Genomic DNA, 24,203 nt, shown 5'->3' on the forward strand with positions numbered 1-24,203 from the left:
ATACAACCGATTTATGCCATTTGGAGATAATACTGCATCTAGTCGTATCTGATAAATGAACATTTTGTGGAATAACAAGCTGACCCTTTGTAATGAAGGGACGTCCAACAAAATACTAAAAATGGTCCTGCTAAATGATTCACGTCGGGTAGCCGTCAAATATTTAAAGATTTCTCATATATTACACCCCGATCCTTTTAGATTAACGACTTTAACATCATCACCCTTATGCTAAAATATAAAAAAAAAATGTTAAAAGGATACAATTTTTATTGTCAGTAACACATTAATGATATTTCTAACTCTACTAAAACTTCACAAAACTATCAAAAAACATATACATATGACAATTCACTTGCAATAACATACTATGAAGTGCTAATGTACAACCTGAAGATGCATCATAAATAAGTTTTATAACATAAATCATATTTATATCACAATTGTCTAACATATTCACATAATACTTGCACTTGCATCAAAAATTATTTTGTTATAAATATAAAGTATGCAAACCAAATGTACAACCTCACAAATGGAAAATGTACAACCTGAAGATGCATAAGAAATCTGTTTACTACAAATATAATGTATGAAAACCAAATGTACAACCTCACAATGCATGATTTATGCATCACGTACATGTACAATCTCATATCTGCAATATACTAACAATACCAAGGCTACCGACGCATCAAAACCACAATACCACTTATGAAATGCTCTAAATATCGGATATAACTTATACATCTACAGAAATGGAAAGGCACCACCTTCGATTTATGTTTTTTTCGTACTTTTTACGGATAAGTCGTAACCATACCCTAAACATGATAAATAATGTTTATACACAAAAATATTAAAGATCTTATCATGTTTTCGGGAGAGTACATACGATCGTCTATAGCTTCCTTTTAGACACTTGAGAGAGTTTCCTAAACAAAAGTGAAGAAAAATGAGGGTTCTAAAAAAAATTTAGGAATTTATATTCTGAAAAAGAGAAAATTGCAGATGGTCGCAGATGGATATGGTTAATCTGCGAACGTACAACTTCCAATGGACGCCTATGCTTTAAGCGCTTATACATTCGCAGATGAGAAAGCAAAAATCGTAGATGATCCTAATCTATCTGCAATTTTAATGGCTATTTTTGTAATTGTAGGTTTTTTTTAGTTATTTTCTGCAAAGGGATTAGAAAATTTATTATATCTATAATTCAAAACCATCAAATAATTTTAACATAGCCCATTTAGCAATTTTGTCTTTAATAAAAAAAATAAAAGGGTTATTTCGAGAAAAGAGATAGACAAGAAGGGGAAAAAAAAAACGCAAGGCAGCAGCAAAGAGCTGCTGCTGGGATCGATGGAGCCAGCAGCGCCGCCGTGGGTGGCTGCAGATGGCATTGGTTGCGGTGGCGGCCGGCAGAGGTCATTTGGTGGCCGGAAAGATCAGAAACGACCGCATAACTCTCCAATTTCAGTTTTGAAACCAAATTGTGAAGGTAAAATCTAAACCCTAGTAAAGATTGTGAAATTGTTGGAGTTTTTGTGATGCATTCACAGTTTGGTAAAGATTTGTATCTTAAAACGTCACTAGAAACTTGAATTATTGGAAGAATATTATATACGGCATTGACTTAATATTTAAATTGACAGATTTGACTTTTCTGTGGTCAAGCTTTAATTTGGATTTTTTTTACGTTGTGTTAAAGTAATGGTTGTAAGATGATCATTGTTGGGATTTTAGCTAAAACAAGACATAGAACTAAGTTAGAAGAAAGCTGAGTTGAGACTTGAGATAGTGTTTAGTGACCTAATTTTGTCAATTCTGGGTTAAATTGGGGAATGGTGATTAAATTGAATTAGATAATGTTAGTTAATAAAAATGAAAATATTATATATATACATATGCTAAAACTATGGAATGATGTTAAATCAAGTAAAAAATCAACCAAATGATAGCTGGAACAAGGTTTTGATTAAATAGGGAACATATTGGAGGGGCTATACGACCTTGTAATATATTATTATCAGATATTGATGACTGTTGATAGGAAAGTGGATTGAGGCATACTTGTTGGGTATTTTATAAACTGATATATAATTAATTAATTAATATTGATGTTACATATTACTTATATATACATCCTGATTACTAGACAAAATGTTTATTTTGATGACTATAAATATAATTCAAGAATGATCTAATCTCTTCTCCAATCTCTCTATATGTAGTCAGACTAGTAACTGTATGGCTGTGTAACTAACCCATGAGCTACATTCTAACAACTTACTTCTGTTGACTTTTGACTCCAGCTTTGACTTTTGTTTGACTAATTTGTTTACTTTTCTTCTGGTATATGTATATACTATATAGTAGAGTATTGTTAAAAACAACCAACTTAGTATTGAATTGTGGAATATTATGCAAATTTAGGATATATGGTATACTACTTCTAGCTTAATTAAGAAGGAAAACTGGGGATTGTTTATACTTTATACTTTATAGTTATGGCAAGAGTGTATGTACTATGTAGTGAGGGGTATTTCACAAGTGCTATGTTATATATGTTTGAAAGTGAACTTGCTTATATAGTTTTGTCTTGACTTCAAAGTCGTTGAATGAAAACTTTCTTCGAATGAAAACTTTCAAGGTAGCTCTTCATTCAATGTTGTATTCCTATAACACTATTAGTTACCAAAATGTAAACATATCTGGAAAGTAAGACAAGAGAATAAAAAGAATAGCATCAATTAGTAGAAATGCCTTATATAATTATAATGTTGCTGCTCGAGATGAGATTGAATTCAATACCTAAACATATCTGGAAAGTAAGACAAGAGAATAAAAAGAATAGCATCAATTAGTAGAAATGCCTTATATAATTATAATGTTGCTGCTCGAGATGAGATTGAATTCAATACCTAGACAATGCCTCTGTAGTACATACATTAAGTTTCAATTTGGTTTAAGAAAGGGATCGGGCTTGAATTGAGATACACTTTCAGATGGATTAATCTTTCCACAAACTTCATCAAACCGAAGACCTTTGAAATATAAGTATGATATATGATTACGGTATATGAGGTAGATTGCGGTACATAAAATGTACTGCAGTAGACAAAATATACTGAAACCATGTAAGATAACTATATTTAGTTAGGACTGCAATGTTTACCAGATAGGTCTGCGGTACCTATCAATTCAAGAAGAATTTTGGGTCCGGATTCATCATTCCTAACATTTGTAAGAAACTTTTGAGTTTTGTGGAGTCAAGTGCTTTTGAGAATACATCAACAATCTCTTCATGAGTATGAACAAAGATTAGTTCAATGTTACCTTTCAAAATGTGGTCTTTAATGAAGTGATATCGTAGTTCAATATGCTTCGTCTTTGAGTGATGAGTAGGATTGTGAGAAATCGCTATGGCACTCTCTGAGTCACAGTAAATCGGTATCCGCAACATTCTGTATCCGTAGTCCATAAGTTGCGTTTTCATCCACAAGACTTGTGAACAACAGCTGATTGCGGCCACATATTCAGCTTCTGCGGTAGATAGTGAGACACAACTCTGTTTTCTTGATGACCAACTGACGAGTCTTCCACCAAGAAATTGACATCCATCAGAAGTGTTTTTTCTGTCCAATCTACATCCAGCATGATCCGCATCAATGAATGCTTGTAGGCTGAAGTCGTTCCCTGCGGGATACCAAAGGCCTAGAGACTTGCTGCCCTTTAAGTATCTAAGAATCTGTTTGGCTGCGGTCATGTGAGATACTTTCGGATCGGCTTGGTATCTTGCGCATACTCCTGTTGCAAAACCAATGTCTGGTCGGCTTGCAGTGAGGTACATCAACGAGCCAATTATTCATCTATAAGTTTTGTGATCCACTGATTCGCCGGAAGGATCAGCAGAAATCTTATATCCGAAGGTCATGGGGACCTTGGCCGAGGAACAGTTGTCCATTGAGTATTTCTTCAGTAGTTCAGAGGTGTATTTCTCCTGATGAATGAATATTCCTTGAGGGACTTGTTTCACTTGAAGTCCTAGAAAGAAATTAATTTCTCTATTCATGCTCATTTGGAATTTGTTGGTCATGAGCTTTGCAAATTCATCCACCATTGCCTGATCAGTTGATCCGAAGATGATATCATCCACATATATTTGTACAAGCATGAGGTGATTACCATTTGCCTTTCTAAATAAGGTGGGATCAATCACTCCTCTTTTGTATCCGGACGAGACAAGGAATTCAGAGAGAGTCTCGTACCAAGCTCTTGGAGCTTGCTTTAGACCGTAGACAACTTTTTCAAGCTTGTAACAGTGATCTGGGAATTCAAGACATTCGAAGCCCGGAGGTTGCTGAAGATAAACCTCCTCTTTCAATTCAACATTCAGGAAGGCACTTTTTACATCAATTTGATGTACATTGATATTCTTGTGAGCAACATACGCTAAGAAGATGCGTATGGCTTCCATTCTGGCTACTGGGGCGCATGTTTCATCATAATCAACACCTTCAAGTTGACTATACCCCTTAGCGACTAGTCTCGCTTTGTTTCGGACTACCGCACCGGATTCATCCAATTTGTTCTTGTACACCCATCTGGTACCAACAATAGTGTGACCTTTTGGCTTCGTAACGAGTTGTCACACTTTGTTTCTTTTAAACTCTTCCAGTTCCTCTTGCATTGTTGCAATCCAGTCTGGCTCCATTAATGCTTCTTTGATGGTTCGGGGCTCGACTGAAGACATAAATGATGCATAGTGACAGTGATCAGATAAGTCTTGTGAGGATCGAGTTTGGATGCCTGCTGATGGGTTTCCGATTATTTAACCTGGTGGGTGATCCTTCGTCCATACGTGGAGACGAGGTTGAAGATGGTCATGAAAGGTGTTGATCTTGAATAGACAACAACTTTGGGTATGGTTTATAACATGTACCTTTCAAGCAATAAACTTGAGGGAGAAATACCGGTGGAGCTAACTGCACTTTCTAAATTGGTGGGTCTGAATCTATCTAATAATCATCTCAGTGGTGGTATTCCAGACAACATTGGAAACATGATGAAGTTAGAATCTCTTGATTTCTCAAAAAACAAGTTGAGCGGGAGGATCCCTTCAAGCATGACAGCTTTGAACTTTCTGAGCCATTTGAATATGTCACATAACAACTTGTCGGGTCAAATTCCAACAGGAAGTCAACTGCAGACACTTAATGATCCATCAATATATGATGGGAACAAAGATCTGTGTGGACCTCCATTGCCAAACAGTTGCTCAAATCATCAAGATCAAACAACAATAACAAGAAAGAAGAAACCCAAAACAGCTGATAAGCAATTGAAGGTATGGTTGTTTTATGTGGACATAATAAGTGGTTTTGCAACAGGGTTTTGGGGTGTTATTGTAGACAATATATATGTTGCAGTCATGGTAAGAGTTGCCAAAATCAAGAGAGGAAGAGAAGCTGCATAGATCCTCTGGAATATATGTTATCAATGATTGTTTTGCTTTTTCGAAATGCTATTCTGCTTATTCTAATATAATACTATTTGTATTTTGAATTTGTACGACTTTTGTAATGTGGATGTTGTTTAGAGGTGCCGATTTACAAAATTTCCATCGGGTTTGGTATTTGTACATGATCAAGTTGTAGATTAGATTACTATTGTAGGACTTTATTTTCCCTTTTAATACCGATCTCTTGCTTTCGACCTTCTGCTGCTGTTGACATGTTGCATCCATCGGCTTTCATCTACATTGGTCCAGGTAAGTAAGAACCAGGTAATCCACTCATTATTTATTTCTTCATTTGTAAATTTTATAGTTTTTCATGTATCGAAAGAGGATGTTTGGGGTGAAAGGTGGAGTTTTTTTGTTGGATTTGGTATTTAGATAAAGTTATGGTCTGCTCGATTGTTACTGGGAAGAGGTTAATTTTGAAGAACATTTAGTCGAATATATTTCTTCAAATATCCTTGGAAAATTCCTCCAAATTTGACCTGCTTGTGCAGGGAAGACATACAAAACATATTCCTTGAATTTTTATTTATTTATTATTATTTTTTTTTGTCACCTATTTTTTGATTTGACTAATATAATTGTGTTATTAGTATTTCCTTAAATGTTCAAGCCCTTGATGTGTATTTGAGAAAACGACCCATTTACCTTTTGGACCAACCATGAAAAATGTAATACACAACAAGGATCATATCTGTAATTTGATTAACATGAATGAAATCCATATTTAATATACCTTTAAAAAGAAAAAAAACGCAGTATTTATTTTTAGATTATTCTCTTTTTATTTCCATGATCAGTATATGTTCTATTCCATTTTTTTCATAAGATTTCCTTCTAAATGACTGATATTAAAATCATATTACTCATAATTTACATAATTTACTGAAGACCATACTGCTATCGCCGCTTCGCACTTAAAAAAAAAGTGATCGGTTGATTAACCCAACACCACAACTTAGACACAAAATAGATTGCAACTCTAAACCTTTTTTAGAAAGATTGAAGCATGTCGGTAATCTAACATTAGTCTTCACAGGAATATATTTACCTTCTTAGGAAGTAACGTACACCACCTTGTATGAAGTCACCACTCACCAATGAAACTTCATCTATACTCGGTAGTAGAACTCTCATTGACTAACACAGAACCTCTAGTAGATTCAAGATATGCTCGAGTCCAACCTCACCATTTATCTCCAAACCTAATACCCTTCAAGACATGATCAAGATATTCCCAGCTTAAAGAGTCATACACCTCAAAATCAACTTTAAAAATTATTAATTTTTCTTTATTCTTTTTGTTCCGGTCTATCATCTCGCTCAATATAAGTGGTCCGTCAAGTATTTGCCCCCCTTTAAAGAAGGCAGTTTGGTCTTCCGATACAAGGGAATCTACTACTCTAGCCAGACGAGTTGTTAAGACCTTTGTTATGACTTTATATTGCACACTTATGAGAGATATGGGACAAAAATCTTTCACAAAAAGTGGATTTTGAGAGTTAGGGATCAACATGATGAATGATGCATTGCATCCGTTAGGCATAACCCTAGAACTAAAAAAACTCTTGAACATATGCGATAATATGAGTTACCATAACCAACCAAAATTTCATAATAAATTGAAACGAGGACCTATCTGAACCTGGTGCTTTATCCCCACCACACGCCCATACTGCAACTTTAATTTCATCTCCAGAAACGACGTCGTGAAGAAATTCAATATCTTCATGCGATAGGGTACTAAACCGAGAGCTAGCCATCGTCGGTAGAGTGATATCAGTCGGACCAAATGTAACGTTCCAAAAACCAAGGTAAAATTTTTCAAATTTTAAACAAAATCAAAACCATTTCATAAAAGTCAATTATCATAAAAATAGTAGTTTTACAAAGTGGAATCAAAATCGGAGTATCAAATCATATCATCTGTCAAATCCTAGAATCTACTAGATAATGTCTACAGTCACGCCTTCGTTTGCCCCGATCCTCCGAAATACCTGAAAAATTTAAATCCACAAATATAAGCAAAAGCTTAGTGAATTCCCCAAAGTAACACATACAACACAAATAACCATCTAATACAACTACGAGTCCGTAACAACCCCGAGTCTGTATCAACCCCAAGTTCACATCGACTCCGAGTCTGCATCGACTCAACTGTGTGTTTCAACCGAATGGGTTCACATTAACCTCGGGTCAGCATCAACCCTGAGTCCGTAATGATACAACGAACATGCATACATACAAGTATCAACTAAGACTCAACTAGTCTATCATACCATCATAGCACAAGCACCATGACATACATAACATAGTGAGAAAACTCATGTCACAGACGAAATCATAAATTTCTCTAGTTCAGCACACACACCACGCACCGACGGGTACAACAATCACCTAATCAAGTTGCGAAAGGTCAAACCACAACTTATGACCTAAAAACCCTAGAATTTGACAGAAGGTCAAACTTAGTCAAAAGTCAATGGTCAAAAATTAACTCAGCAGACTAGCACGTCATTACAAAACCCTTGCCACATTGTGGTCTAAGATAGATTTGTCACGAGCCTCACGTTTGCCACGCCGTTGCCAACTCCTTGCCATGTCGTAGTAAGGGACTGGTTCGTCGCGATTATCAGAGTGATATTTGAATTAAAATAGATAAACCAAAGAGAAAAAAAAAGTATACACGAGTTTAAATTAGATAAAAGAGAGAAAAAATATAATTTGAATCAAGTAATTACTAATGATTTAGGTTACTTGGATTAGATTTTATGTATTGTAAATCGTACTATAAATATGTGTTTTGTATTATTTTTATATATTAATATATATATCGGGGCAAATCTAGGGTCGGGGATTAGAGGTATCCTCATCCCTACTTTTTTTATTCGGGGACCCATTCCCGTTCAACTTGAGATTCCCTCGTCAAAACGGATGCAAGTTTTGGATTCTCATATGATATGGAATTTTTTTGCCATCCCTAACTAAAACATCCTATTTACCGGACCTAAAGATGCCCAAGGATATAACTACATTTTATATATATATATATATATATATATATATATATATATATATATATATATATATATATATATATATATATATATATATATATAGGGGTGAGATATGTTAAGAACTCAATATTTCCCGAAAACTTGAGAACTAAAGGTGGAACATTAGATCAAAATTAACTCATTAAGGGCATGATTGTCATCTTACCGATCTTATTTAACGTTCAAATTTTTTTTTTGGTTATTGAAAATATTAATAAAAAGTTCTAAAAATTAACATAATAAATCAAATTTTGGATTTTTTAAAAAAAAAATAATTTTTGATTTTTTTTAAATATATAGATTTTTTAAATTTTTTAAGAAAACATGAATTTTTAAAAAAAAATTGAAAAAAAAATTTTTAGAAAAAAAAATTTGTGAAAAATATTTTTTTTTAAAAAACTGAATTTAAAAAAAAAGGACAATTTTTTCAAAAAAATTGCAATTTTTTTAGAAAAAACTGCAACTTTTTTTTTTTAAAAATGCTTTAAAAAAACTGTAATTTTTTCAAAAAAACTGCAATTTTTTTTAAAAAACTGTATTTTTTTAAAAAAAGTAAGTTTTAAAAAATCAGTAAATTAAAAAAAAAAACTAGAATATTTAAATGGATATATGCATATTTTTTCAAATGGATATATGCATATTTCTTATATTATAATATTCGTAAGTAAATAATGAGAAAATCTCATTTTTATTAATCAATCTATAAACATAATAGTACAAGTATTTTATTCGATATAGAATAAAATATAAAATTTAAAAAATGCAATGCAGATTCATAGTGTTATCATTTCTTCATATCAAGATTTCCATATTTTTTTCAATTTATCACTTCTTTGTCACATTAATCCTCATTTGTCATCATTTACTTCTTTGTCACATGTGTCATCTATTTCTGTTATGTCTGTTACTGATACATCTATGTTAGTCGAGGGTGTTGGGTCTGTCTTTACTTATCATATCACTCTTCCTGATGTTTATTACATTCCCAAACTTACTTTGAATATTGTCTTAGTCAGTTAGTTGTGTAAGTCTGGTAATTGGGTGTTCTTTTTTGATTTTGTCTATGTTTTACAGGATCAACACACCCAGAAGGTGATTGGGATCGACCGTAGGGTGGGGGAACTGTATGTCTTGGAGGTTCTTAAAGTATCTGTTGTTGCTATCTCTAACATTGATTTGTCTTTTTTTCGTTTGAGTCCTTTGTCCTCTGAGTTTTATCTTTGGCATTCTCGTTTGGGACATGTGTGTGTATCACGTTTGAGTTTTCTAGCATCTAGTAGTGTTTTGGGTCATTTGAACACTTGTGATATTTCTGATTGTAGTGGTTATGAACTAGCAAAATTCTCTGCTTTACCTTTTAGTAAAAGTATGTCTTGTTCTACTGCTCCTTTTGATATTATTCATTCTGATGTGTGGGGTCATGCATCAGTATCCACAAAGGGTGGGTCAACTTATTATGTATCTTTTATAGATGATTATACTCGATATACATAGGTTTATCTTATGAAACACAAATCTGATTTCCTTAGCATTTACAACATTTTTAGAGCTCTTGTTAAAACTCAACATTCGGCTGTGATCAAGTGCTTCAAGTGTGACTTAGGGGGTGAATATACCTCTAATGATTTTACTCAGTTGCTTGTTTCTGATGGTACCATAGACCAATCATCATGTACTGACACTCCTCAGCAAAACGGTGTGGCGGAACAAAAACACCGTCATATTTTTAAGACAGTCCGTTCATTGCTCCTGTCTGCGCAGGTCCGTAGTGCCTTTTGTGGAGAAGCAGTCCTAACTGTTGTTTATGTGATTAATTGTATCCAGACTTCATTGAATTCAGAAATATCTCCTTTTGAGAAGCTATATGGTCACCTAACAGACTTCTCTTCTTTACGAGTTTTTGGAAGTACTTGTTTTGTTCTTCGTCTTCATGTTGAGAGGAACAAGTTGGGGCCGAAATCTGCTATTTGTGTATTTTCGAGGTATGGTGTTGGACATAATGGATATCGTTGCTATGATCCTATGAGTCAGAAGTTATATGTTTCCCGACATGTCACTTTTTTTGGATCATATTCCTTTCTACTCGATTCCTGCTACAACCCACAATGTATTGAAGTCAGACCTTCTGCATATTGATCCTTTTGATGATGAGATAGAGGCTCGAGATCCATCTATGCCACTTGATCCTTCAGCTCATGACACACCCACTTCTTCAGAGAGTTCCTCGACTTCTCCTGCCCCTTTGATTGTTGAAATTGGAGATCCACCTCCACCACCACCCTTCAGGAGGTCTACTCGTCCTATCAAGTCAACCAAGCTTCCAGATTTTGCTTAGTGTACATACTCAGGGCCATTTCGTTCATTTATAATGAGCATCCATCATCTGTCTGAACCTGAATCGTATAGAGAGGCTATTTTAGATACTCTTTGGCATAATGTTATGGCTGAGGAACTCACTGCTCTTCATCAGACTCATACATGGGATTTGGTTTCCATTCCTCCTGGGAAACATACGATAGGTTGTCGTTGGGTGTACAAGATAAAAATAAAAGTTGATGGGTATGTTAAGCGGTACAAGGCCAGACTTGTAGCAAAAGGGTATTCCCAATAGTACGGTTTTGACTATGAGGAGACCTTTGTGATGGGTTTTGAGCACTACAACATTCCTATGGTGTACACGCAACCCTAATGCTTTGGATCTAGGTTTTTCTCAAGTTATACATGCAAATAATCATCCAAAGCATAAACCCTAATGCTAGCATACACAATTTCGATATTCATATGTAAAAAAAGGTTTTAGAACATTACCTCAATTGTTATGTAGCAATAACAAGAATTCCTTGACCTTTGAAAGCTTATCGCCCCAATTTTTGCACCTCTAATGGAGTCACAAACACTTTTGCAAAGGATGACTTGGAGAGGGAAGGAATTTCGACCAGTATCTCTTAGAAACTCATAGGGGACGAAATCCATAGGGTAAGGGGCTTTATATAGTTGGGGCTATTAGGGTTTTCAGGTGGAAACCCTAATTTCCTTGCTTAGGCCTTAAGCAATCCATGAACCTCCTTAATTAGAAGCCTTGGACGAATTCTATAGGGCCACCTATAGATTTCGTCCAGCCCTCCCAAAAGAAGTCCATTAGCCCAACATTGCAACTATCAGTGATTTGCAAAACCAGTCCCTCTATTATTAACCAGTTTTCTTTAATCCCAATATATTATTCTTCTACTTATGGTGTTCCGTTGTCCGATCCGAATCTTTATCGCACTCTTGTGGGAAGTTTGGTTTATCTCACAATTACTCGTCCGGATATTGCTCATGGTGTTCATGTTGTTAGTCAGTTTGTTACTGCTCCTACCTCTGTTCATTGGGGAGCTGTACTTTGTATTCTGAGATATCTTCGTGGCACTTAGTTTCATACCCTCTTGTTTCCCTCGACATCTTCTCTTGAGTTACGTGCTTATAGTGATGCTGATTGGGATGGCGATCGTCATGATCGTAAATCCACCATCGAATTTTGCGTATTTCTTGGAGAGTCTCTCATTTCATGGAAGAGCAAGAAACATGACGTTGTCTTTAGATCTTCCACAGAGACTGAATATCATGCTATGGGTGTGACTACATGTGAGATTATTTGGTTATGGTGGCTGCTTGTGGATATGGGAGTTCACATTTCTTCACCTACTCCCCTGCATTGTGATAACAAAAGTGCGATACAAATTGCGAAAAATTCTGTTTTCCATGAGCAGACGAATCACATTGAGATTGATTGTCATATCAGTTATTTTCATAGAATGGGAAAAGGACATGATGGCCAAGGGACTGAAGGTTGGATGAATGTGTGTGGGATGAAGATGAACAATGGTCAATGGTCACCAATCTTCCAAAAAAATACACTATTCATAGTCATATTCTAGCAAAATAAGCTATAACATAATGATAAGAGTATATGTAATAGTATATTCCGATAGAATAATCTACATATTGTATTTGCTTGTTGCTAGTGAGTGCTACATTATCATAGAATAATATATAAAGTTTTGTATTTTTTAAGAATATGAGGAAAAATTTGAACTTGTATTTAAAATTTTGTTAATTTTTAAAAATACATTATGATAGAATATTATAACAGAACTATCATTCTAACAGAATAAAAATCGATCTTGTTTACAAATTATGTTAGAATTGACACTGAATTAATTAAAAAAATAGATTCTTTAAATCAAGAGAATTAATTATCTCCTAAAATCTGGAATTTTCTTTTTTTTAAATTTAACTTAATAGACTAAAATACCCTTGTAATGAATTTAGATGGTGATTTTCTATTATCTTTAATTTAATTGTAGTGGTGTTGATTATGATGACATATACAGAATTGATAAGATCTAGTGAATCATTGTAAGAATCAAGAACATGAAGAACACAAGAGAGTAAATAAATCTGGGTTTAAGCTCTCATTAGTTTTTTATAGAAAGAGTACAAATGGGTTTGCAATATTTCTCTCTCTAAAACTAATGCTCTCACAAATGTTCCTTTCATAAATGAGTGTCATTCAGTTCCTATTTATAAGAAAGATAACTCATTACACAATACAAGAGGGTAAGCACAAATTACATCCAAGTCTGACTTTGCACCCTAACATTTCCCCCCTCAAAGTTAGGATTGGATGTCCCGACTTCAATATCCAACGAGCTCGCGTGATCAAGACCAACTCCCCATCAAAATGATATCGGTCTTCAAATCCGCAAATGAATACCCGAGAAGCTTTGAATACCCACTCTTCATTCTCCCCCTTTTTATAATAAAAAAATGATTATAAAACCCATTAAGGGTGAGAAGTTCATGGGGAATAATCTTCACAAAACTCCCCCTTGATGTGTGCCAAAAATGAAACCACAAAAAACTTGCATGGAAAAAAAATCACGAAAAAGCCACGAAAAATTTCCAAATTTATGAAAATTTTCGACTTTTGGGTGATAGTTGCAAGAATTTCCAAAATCCGGGTAAAAACTACCATTATCAGAATTCTGCAGGGACCCGTTCCGCCAAAAACAGCTTAAGATGCGAAACACTCCCCCAATTACGAAACTGAGTATAAAGCGTTAATTCACATAAACTGCAGGGACTCGAAACGAAACTCCTTTCCATTTCTCAGAAAATTACCCAAATGTCGAAATTGGGTAATTTCTGCCAAGTCTTCGAAACATCAGGGATGCGAAGCGAAAAGTCTGTATTTAACACAAACTTTTATCCCAATGTCGGATGTGGACTAAAACTGCCATTTTATCAAAAGTTAAGGGGTGCAAACTGAAAATGTTTATTTTCTTCTTCACTTCGTTATACCAGGCGACTATTCGCTTTTCACCTTAAAGACTTCGTCAACAAAGTGTGTAAAGATCATTGCCAACGAAGCGTAGCTAATGATTCGCTAATGAAGTGTTTAAACTACCCATAACAAAAACGAACCCATCGACCATCTAACTCATCGTGAACCTCATAATGTAAGAAACACATTGTCTCATATAAACAAAATTGTCTTAATAAACAAACTGAATGTTACATGTAATTTGACAATATTAATACCACAATTTTTTTTACAAAAGATAAGATGAAAATTTGAATTTCAAATAACATAAATGATATTTTCTTTAGGATCGACACATCAACCTTGTTAAGTCATATAATAGAAAAAAGAACTTATTCTGTTATATCTAGTTTTTTCTAAAATCGTTAACCATCAACATCAGGTTTATAATATAGAAGTATAATTTACAAAAGTTTATACACTATCTTTGATTTCTCAAACATATAAGTGCTTGTTTGACAAAACTGTGTTTTATTCAATTCATATTTTGTTAAACACTTGTAACCAAGTAATTATGTGTGTTATGGGAATATACGTAACCATAACCACTTATTTTTGATCAGGAGAAAATTAAAAACAAGACCAAAAGAATACAAGTTTGTGGATACAAATTTTCCATTGCCTACCATGGCAGTAAGTTTATGCAACATTGTTGACTTCAAAGTCACATGTGAGCTATACCATGAAATTACTTCAATCTCTTATGTATCATTTTCCCGTGAACAAATTCACAAGTTCGTGTATCATAAGAAACGTGAAATGGCTAAATTGCCTCTAACATTTTATTAATTATTTTTTTTCTATTTTAATTATTATATTTAGTTATTAAAAAAATGAGTGGGCTAAATTCTCCATTGAGTTGGTGGATACAAATTCCCGATTGACTTCCAAGTCTTCCAATATTGCAACAAGTTACTCTTCATTTATGAGTTTATAAATGTACTCGTTACTACATCATAATAACCCATCACTTCTTCATCACAACCCATCTTTCTACTTCAACTTCTTCATCATAATCGGACTTTCTCGACTCAAACGATGTAATCACTTTATGCGATGAACATAAAAAGTGATGAACAGTTTTCAGATTAGAACTTTTTGGATTAATAAGAAACGGATCCAAACTTGGGCTTGAAAGTTGATGAACAGTATCGAAAATATGATTGGACTTATGGAATTGATCAATGAACAGTAATGGATTGGAATTGTTTTCGGCTTCGAAATCAATTGATCTTGATGAACAATGGCATTTTGAAATTAAAGAAAAAATGTTAGAATATGATTTTGATTTTGAGTTGATCTAAACAAAAAATACTTGGATCAATCAATAGGGTTGAAACGGAATAGATCCAATGAGACAAAGCGATCAAAAATGGAAAACGCAAAATACGAATCGAAATCATGGACGTTTTGGAATCTATTTGAGAATTTGAGATACATTTTTAATGATCCGAGTTCCATTTGCAACGAACGAATCAAATTTAAAAGATCTTGGTTCTTTTGTTGGAACGAGAAAATCTCCAATTCGAACATTGTACCACCCACGACGCGTGTTGTACAACTCGTTTTTCGTGTTCTTCAACGATCTAAGAACATCTTCACAAGAACCATTCGGAGATTGTTTCTTTGGAACCCAAATTTGTTTCTTTGGAACCCAAATTTGTTTCATGGATTTTGGATTCACAACAACATTTGACTATTTTTGTGAGTAAACTCACTTGTTCTTCCGTTTGATCTTCTTCTTCTTTTTCTTTCTCATATTTTTGCATCTTGAAGATTTGATTTCAAGAACAACTTCATTCTTGACAACTTCAACTTTGCAAGTTTGAATCAAATCTTTTGGAGTTTGATACTTGTGAATTTCTTGGATTGGTGGCTTTCGATAAGGAATCAATCCATTCAAACAAATCACAAGAACACAAAATATCATTGGTTTGTACTCCAATTAAGCAAAAAACTTTTTCATCTTCATGAAAATCAATTTGAACTCCTTTTTCTTGAACATCAAGAACATCCGGGTAAGAAGCAAGAACATTATCACCATATATGCATTCATCAAGATGAATTCCTTCAATTACTTCATCATCTTTCTTCTTATTCCTTCTTTCATGATAAGTTGTTACCAAACGATTAAGCAGCACCTTATGATGATCATGATCAAGATGATAACCATTGAATTTTCCATTTTCACATTTCTTACTAGAAATGAGTGAATTTTGTTTGAAATACCCGGTTACAAAACAATTGAGAACTCCTTCAAAATTGAATGACCATGGATAATCCTCCATAAACCAATCTTCACGAATTGTTTCTTCCATCTTTGATCAATTGATGAGATCTTGGGTTTTTCGAAAGAGAGAAAATGATAATCGAAGAGATTTCTAGAGAGAGAGAGAGTGAATATGAACCAAATTCTAGAGAGAGAAAGTGATACAAACAAGTATTCTAGAGAGAGAAAATCGAATTATGGATCAAATAAAGGAAAAAAATTGATTTGTAGAACACAAAACACTCTCTAAACACGAAGATCAAAAAACAATGAAGAATCACCAAATCAAGAATGTCATCATGGATAAATTCTTGATAAGATCTAGTGAATCATTGTAAGAACCAAGAACATGAAGAACACAGGAGAGTAAATAAATTTGGGTTTAAGCTCTCATTAGTTTTTGATAGAAAAAGTACAAATGAGTTTGCAATATTTCTCTCTTTAAAACTAATGCTCTCACAAATGTTCCTTTCATAAATGTGTGTCACTCACTTCCTATTTATAGGAAAGACAACTCGTTACACAATACAAGCGGGTAAGCACAAATTTCATCCAAGCGTGACTTTGCACCGTAACATTAATAATATTTATTTATTAATTTCTTAAAATAACTAAAAAGATTGGTCCACAATCAACACCTACATCCACACAATAAATATTTAGAATATAATAATCTAGCCCTATAATTTTAGTTATTTATGGTTTTTTTAATGTTTTTATTTATTTTTATTCAAATAAATAAACTTAAATTTGATAAACCATGTTAAAATCGTTCTTTCTTTAATTTTTCTTATTTGTAAATTGAAGCGTTAATTTTTTTAGTTTTATGCCGTTACGGTTCATGTTTTTTTACTTGGACGCTCCATAGTTAATATTGTTAGCAAATTTATGTTTACATTTATCATTATCATTACTTCACATTTTGTTTTCTATTTTTTTTTTAATTTTAGTTATTTATTATTCTTCTATTGTTTTTATTTATTTTGATTCAAGTAATGAAAAATAGAAAAACAAAAAACAAAAATCCAACCACCAAAATTGTAATATACTCTAATATATTAATACATTTTACACTTTTTGTGACATCCCCAAATTCACGGCCAGAAAAGACCGGTTTAATTTATGCTTTTGAAATAATTTCAAAGTAATCATTTGATTAAAGGTGTTGCGGAATTTGTTCCCAGAAAAACATAATAAATATGTTATCAAATCATTTCCGAAGAAATGTATTTTATTCACTTAAACCATTGGGATGCCATTGTCAATACAAAAACATAAGCATAAACAAAACTTACAATCATTTACACTAGTGATCTACTTCTCTTTTAATCTCTCACTGTAAAGCAACTTCGTATCGATACCTGTGATACAAATAAACTGAGTGGGTCAGGCTTGGGAGCCTGGTGAGCATATAGGGTTTTCAACCCACAATAAATAATAAACTTATTAAGTTCTCAATCAACAATAAATTTATTAATTCCATCAACCAAAATAACCCTAATTACCCATTCCCATTATCCTCACTTTACGTCCCTAAAACAACTATCATAAGGGACCTAGCCTAAGGATTATCACTAGAGGTGACAACATTGCTTTGGGGGTTCCTCAGCAAGTTATGTCAAATAAAACAAACATCGGGGTGACAACATTGCTTTCCCTCAGCAAGTTATGTCAAACAAGACATCCTAACATAAAACAATCAATAAGGTGACAACATTGCTTTCCTTCAACAATTTATGTCAAATAGGCACGAAGTCACATCGTCGCCATGTGCTAGTCCATAGCTCTTATTCATCGACGGTATTTCCCACGGGAGTTCCCCCCCGCAATACATGTCAATGGGTTTTCCATACAGCTGATGAACATACTAAGGGGTTTTCCCCAGCCTTACTTGCCCTAAAGGCACTCATGAGGGGAATAGAGTACAGCGAATGAACACTTAAGTCCATTAATACCTACAGGTTACGAGCATGCTAGTGTTCCACAAACCATCAAAACAGTCCATGGTTGTCATCCATACTCTGCTGAATGACGGGGGTTTTAGAGTACAACGAATGAACACTTAAGTCCATTAACACCTACAGGTTACGAACCTGCTAGTGTTCCACAGACCATCAAAACAGTCCATGGTTGTCATCCATACTCTGCTGAATGACGGGGTCAACGTTGGGTAAGGACTTTTCTCATATTGCACCACTCACGCCAACATCTGGGTAAAAGCTTTTCCCATATTTCACCACTCACTATTTAACTCATGATCTATATCACTAACTCATGAACCTTGTCCAATCACTTCATAAAAGAACAAAGACTCCAAAGTTCTTCCAAATAAAAGTATAGGGAAATACTGATAAAGTGCTCCCGTACCCCGACACGTAATAGTGTCAAAAGGAAGAACTAATGGATGAACACATAGTTCAAAAACACCTAATGAACATATAGTTCAAGAACACTTTATGAACATATAGTTCAAACAAACGTACCGATTACAAGTCTACTAACGTTCCACTGGACTATCTAAAATAGTCTGTGGCCGTTGTCTATACTCTGATAGATGACTAGATCATCTTAAACATCGATACCTCTCATCACTTTTATTTCATCACACATCGTCTAATTAATCTACCCATGTTTTACCCAACATATTTGTAGATCAAAATATATATATATATATATATATATATATATATATATATATATATATACAGTTTAAAACTTGTATAAAACATCAATTCAACAGTCACCTCAAATAAACAATTAATATATTTACACATAGCACGTATTTTAAGGTAAATACTTCATATCTATGTGTAAGGTGAAAGTGACTATACACTCACCTGATTTAATGAACATCGGGCAGCAATTCGTTTCCTAAAACGATCGTTTCTAATAAAACCGGGAGTTTTATTGAGAAACCGGGCTCTGCAAGGGTCGGGCTTCGAAACCGAAAAGATAAATTTTCCGGGCTTCACGGGCACTTCGTGGCGTATTCCGGGGCTTATAATTGATACCGGGGCTTATAATTGATACCGGGGCTTCGGGGGATGATAATATGAAAGAAATATGAGTTTAGGGGCTAAAATTGACAATTTTCAAAAGTACCCCTGGGAGGTCTCGCACCCTTGTATTTATAGGGCCGAGCCTCCTGATCCAATGGCTGAGAAGTGGCCACGCTCCGCGGATCCGACGGCTCGCAGAGGAGGCTCGCACGAGGGCTGCACGTGGGTCGCACCTGCGAAGGCTCGCTGGCAGTCTCCTATTGGACCGAGGTCTACTTGTCCGAAGCCTAGGCACCGTGGCAGTCAGCGAGGGTTCGGTCTCGTGCTAAGAGGGTACGTGTCGCATGGCTACTGGACCGCTTCGGATAAGGCTATGTGCTCGGATGACTCAGCAGCTTCGCCACGTGGCTTCGCATGAGTCACAGATTTCGGACACGTGTCACATTCTAAGCGAGGGTGACGTGGCAATTGTGACTATGCGAATTTTCTCGGTTTTTGTGCAAAAGCTTCTAAAATCCATAACTTTCGCATACAAGCTCCGTTTTTGACGTTCTTTATATGCACGCGTAGGTAAAATTACGGTCTACAACTTCCGTTTAGACTTTGTCGGCTAATTTTGAATTTAATTTTTATATTATTATTTTTAACAGACCGGGACAGGAAATCCGTTAAAAATTCATAACTTCTTCATCCGACGTCCATTTTCGTCAGACTTTTTACCGTTGTGCTACTATTTACGAGACCTTCGATTCTCATTTAGGTCGTGTCGGCTAAAAATCATTCGATCTAAAATTCGAGTTTTTAGCTGTCTACTGCTAAGCTGAAACTTCAAAAAATCATAACTTCGCCATACGAAGTCAGATTTGGGTGTTTTTTTTATACCTACTCTCGGTTTAACGAACACTACGAGTTTCGTTTAGATCACTGAGGCTAAAAAGTAGTTTATCAAAAACTCACTTTTTACGACATTCGACACCGTGCCGGTTTATCGTGAAACTTCGACATGTCATAACTTCTTCGTTATAACTCGGATTTCGGCATTCTTTATATATCTGTAATCCTTGTCACGCCCACTACAAGTTTCTTAATAGATATCGGCTTTATCTAAAATTTAATTTTTGACGCTCATTTTTATTCTTAATTAATTAAACCCTAATAATTAAGCATAAAACACATCATTCACATAATATTCACATAATTCCTTTTCATTTCTTCTAAATGAGTTACAAAGGTTAACTTAGACCATTATGTCAATATTAATGCCTATCCTAGAAACACGGGCGTTACAACTCTCTGCCCCTTAGAATGATTCCGTCCCCGGAATCACACATCAGCAAACAAATACGGGTAGCGACTCCTCATGTCACTCTCCGTTTCCCAGGTGAGATTTGGCCCATTCGTATGTTTCTAACACATAAGCACTAATTCGACAATTTTACGTCACAACTTCCTAGTCTTACGGTCAACGATTGCCTCAGGTTCTTTAATCAACCTCTTGTTTTCATCCAACCTTAATTTAGAAATGGGAATTATGTCGGGCACATCTCCCGTAAATTTTCTCAAATAACACACATAAAAGGTATTATGAATACCCTCCAGTTCTTCCGATAATTCTAGCTTGTAATCTTGATTCCCGATCCTCCGAAGAACTTTAAATGGTCCAATAAATCTTGGACTCAATTTTCTCCTTCTACCAAATCTTATAAGTCTCTTCCACGGCGAGACTTTAAGTAAAACCGAATCTCCAACTTCGAATGATATCGATTGTCTTTTCTTGTCAGCATAGCTCTTTTGAGCAGCTAACCTCCTTTCCCTAATCACTTTCAACTTTTCAGCAGTCTGATGGACTATTTCAAGTCCCATAAACTGCTTTTCCTTAGCTTCCAGCCAACATGACGGCATTCGACACTTTTCCCCATACAAAGCGTGATAAGGTGTCATCTAGATGTTCGAGTGGAAACTATCATTATAGGAAAATTCTACTAGAGGTAAGTGTTTACCCCAGTTACCTTGGAATTCCAGGGTACATGCTCTCAGCATATCCTCCAATGTTTGAATTGTTCATTCGTTCTTACCATCGGTTTGTGGATGGTAAGTTGTATTCAAACACGACTTGGTACCCAATTCCGCTTATAGACTCCTCCAAAATCTTGAGGTAAAACGGCTGTCACGATCGGATACAATCGTTAACGAAACATCGTGAAGCCTCACACTTTCCTTCACATAAGAATTCGCAAGTTTATCCATAGACCATTTCTCGTTGGCTGCTATGAAATGCGCACTCTTAGTGAAGCGATCAATGACCACCCAAATCATGTCGTGACCGTTCCTTGTTCTGGGCAGTTTAGTCACAAAATCCATAGTGATACCTTCCCATTTACCCATGGGTACAGGCAAAGGTTCTAAACTCCCATACCGTTTAATGTTGTGCCTTAACCCTAGCACATGTTACACACTCGGCCACATACTTAAAAACATCGAGCTTCATCGTCGGCCATCAGTAATAGGGTTTTAGGTCCCTATACATTCTTATACTGCCGGGATGAATCGAGTACATGGTCTTGTGAGCTTCTTCCATCAGAAGATCTCTTACTCCTCCCATCTTAGGTACCCAAATCCTATCTTTGAATACCTTCAGTCCTTGACCGTTTGTATCAAACACTAACGTTTTATCCCAAACGTTCTTCCTTTCGGCCATTTTTCTCTAAAGCTTCCTCTTGAGCTTTCTTTATACTTTCCACAATTGTCAAGACAACTTCAATTCTCAACGCTCTTGGCCTTTTCTTTTCAAGATTTACCTTCCGACTGATAGCATCAGCAACAACATTTGCTTTACCAGGGTGGTAAAGTATCTCACAGTCGTAGTCCTTGAGTAACTCTAGCCAGCGCCGTTACCTCATGTTCAATTCATTCTGATTAAAGAGATATCGAAGACTCTTATAATCAGTGAAAAGTATGCATTTAGTACCATAAAGATAGTGCCTCCCTATCTTTAAGGCGAATACTACCACTGCCAACTCCAGATCATGAGTGGGGTAGTTCTTTTCATGCTCCTTCAATTGCCTCAATGCATATGCTATCACTTTATCCCTTTGGGTCAGAACACAAACTAACCCAACTTCTTTAACAACGAACGCGATACTTCTATTGATCGCTTTGATCAGCCTTTACTTCAATTCGGCTTAAGTCAACTGCTACATCGAACTTGGTTCTCTGAACCACATAACAAACTCATCGTAGTCGGACTCAATTCGATATGACCACTAGGGTCGGAATAACAATCATCTTCTTAGTCATTACCGAAACGATGGTAATGACATACTAGAATAAGACGGAATCAATTACGAGTTCCTTGGTAACCTTGTGACTTTCCCCGATCCAAGTGTGAGTCCTGTGCTTCCAGTAGTATAGATCTCTACTACTATTCACACCTACTCATACTCGTCCCAAGTACTGTCTCGCAGTCCCCAAATCCTAAAATCACAAAACAATTTAACACATACGAATGTGTCCAATTAATTATAGAATTTTCCTAGACTCTACTAGGACTTCTTCCAAGCGTATCTTCAGTCATCAATTCTACTTCAACTTGGTTGGTGATAGAAATTCCAGACGATGGAACAACTTCAAGAAATTCACCAACCATTCATCATCCTACCAATCGGAGGTGTACTTCAGACGTACCATAATCCTCTAAACGTTTCATTATTTTATCAAACATATTCTAAGACAAGATACCACTCTTACGATATCTTCTGATAGGTATCATTCACTATCATAAGCTTTTCATTTCCTCCATCTACTCAATTCTCTACGAGTCTTCACCATAACGTTTTGTACACCCAAGCAGACGTTCGGTGTACCGGGCGAGAATTTAAGATAGAAAAGCTTTATTTACGATAAACGTATAGATCTCCTTATCACTTTGAAACGTTTACATGTTAGTTCTAATCTCGTAATCATACGCTTAGAATCCTACACACATAAGGTTTCCAGATCCGGTCGGCAACAGACCATAGATCCGAACAAATAATACCATAAAAGGCATCCTTATAGCTATAACATAAAATATTTAACACATAAAACATTTTAGGCATCTTTCCTAAAATAAACTTGTGCTCGTGTCTAAAATATAGCAGGCACTCATCTCACAATCATCACTTAGCATTCTAAGTTTAAGTCTAGAAATCCTACAATTTCTTAGTTCGCTTAAACTAATGCTCTGATACCAACTGTGACATCCCCAAATTCACGGCCAGAAAAGACCGGTTTAATTTATGCTTTTGAAATAATTTCAGAGTAATCATTTGATTAAAGGTGTTGCGGAATTTGTTCCCAGAAAAACATAATAAATATGTTATCAAATCATTTCCGAAGAAATGTATTTTATTCACTTAAACCATTGGGATGTCATTGTCAATACAAAAACATAAGCATAAACAAAACTTACAATCATTTACACTAGTGATCTACTTCTCTTTTAATCTCTCAGTGTAAAGCAACTTTGTATCGATACCTGTGATACAAATAAACTGAGTGGGTCAGGCTTGGGAGCCTGGTGAGCATATAGGGTTTTCAACCCACAATAAATAATAAACTTATTAAGTTCTCAATCAACAATAAATTTATTAATTCCATCAACCAAAATAACCCTAATTACCCATTCCCATTATCCTCACTTTACGTCCCTAAAACAACTATCATAAGGGACCTAGCCTAAGGATTATCACTAGGGGTGACAACATTGCTTTGGGGGTTCCTCAGCAAGTTATGTCAAATAAAACAAACATCGGGGTGACAACATTGCTTTCCCTCAGCAAGTTATGTCAAACAAGACATCCTAACATAAAACAACCAATAAGGTGACAACATTGCTTTCCTTCAACAATTTATGTCAAATAGGCACGAAGTCACATCGTCGCCATGTGCTAGTCCATAGCTCTTATTCATCGACGGTATTTCCCACGGGAGTTCCCCCCGTAATACATGT

General features: G+C 35.2%; 1 long non-coding RNA gene across 1 annotated transcript; it reads left to right on the plus strand.

Moving 5' to 3' along the window:
• The first annotated feature begins 1,258 nt into the window (after nt 1–1,258).
• Nucleotides 1,259–9,961, plus strand: LOC145129036 (uncharacterized). The gene is made up of 2 exons (XR_013717253.1): nt 1,259–1,501; nt 9,655–9,961. It is a non-coding gene; the product is annotated as an uncharacterized LOC145129036 (long non-coding RNA).
• The last annotated feature ends 14,242 nt before the right edge of the window (nt 9,962–24,203 follow it).

Source organism: Lactuca virosa, chromosome 8 (assembly GCF_052849685.1).
Source record: "Lactuca virosa cultivar CGN04683 chromosome 8, Lactuca_virosa_CGN04683_v6, whole genome shotgun sequence".
NCBI classification, from domain to species: Eukaryota; Viridiplantae; Streptophyta; class Magnoliopsida; order Asterales; family Asteraceae; genus Lactuca; species Lactuca virosa.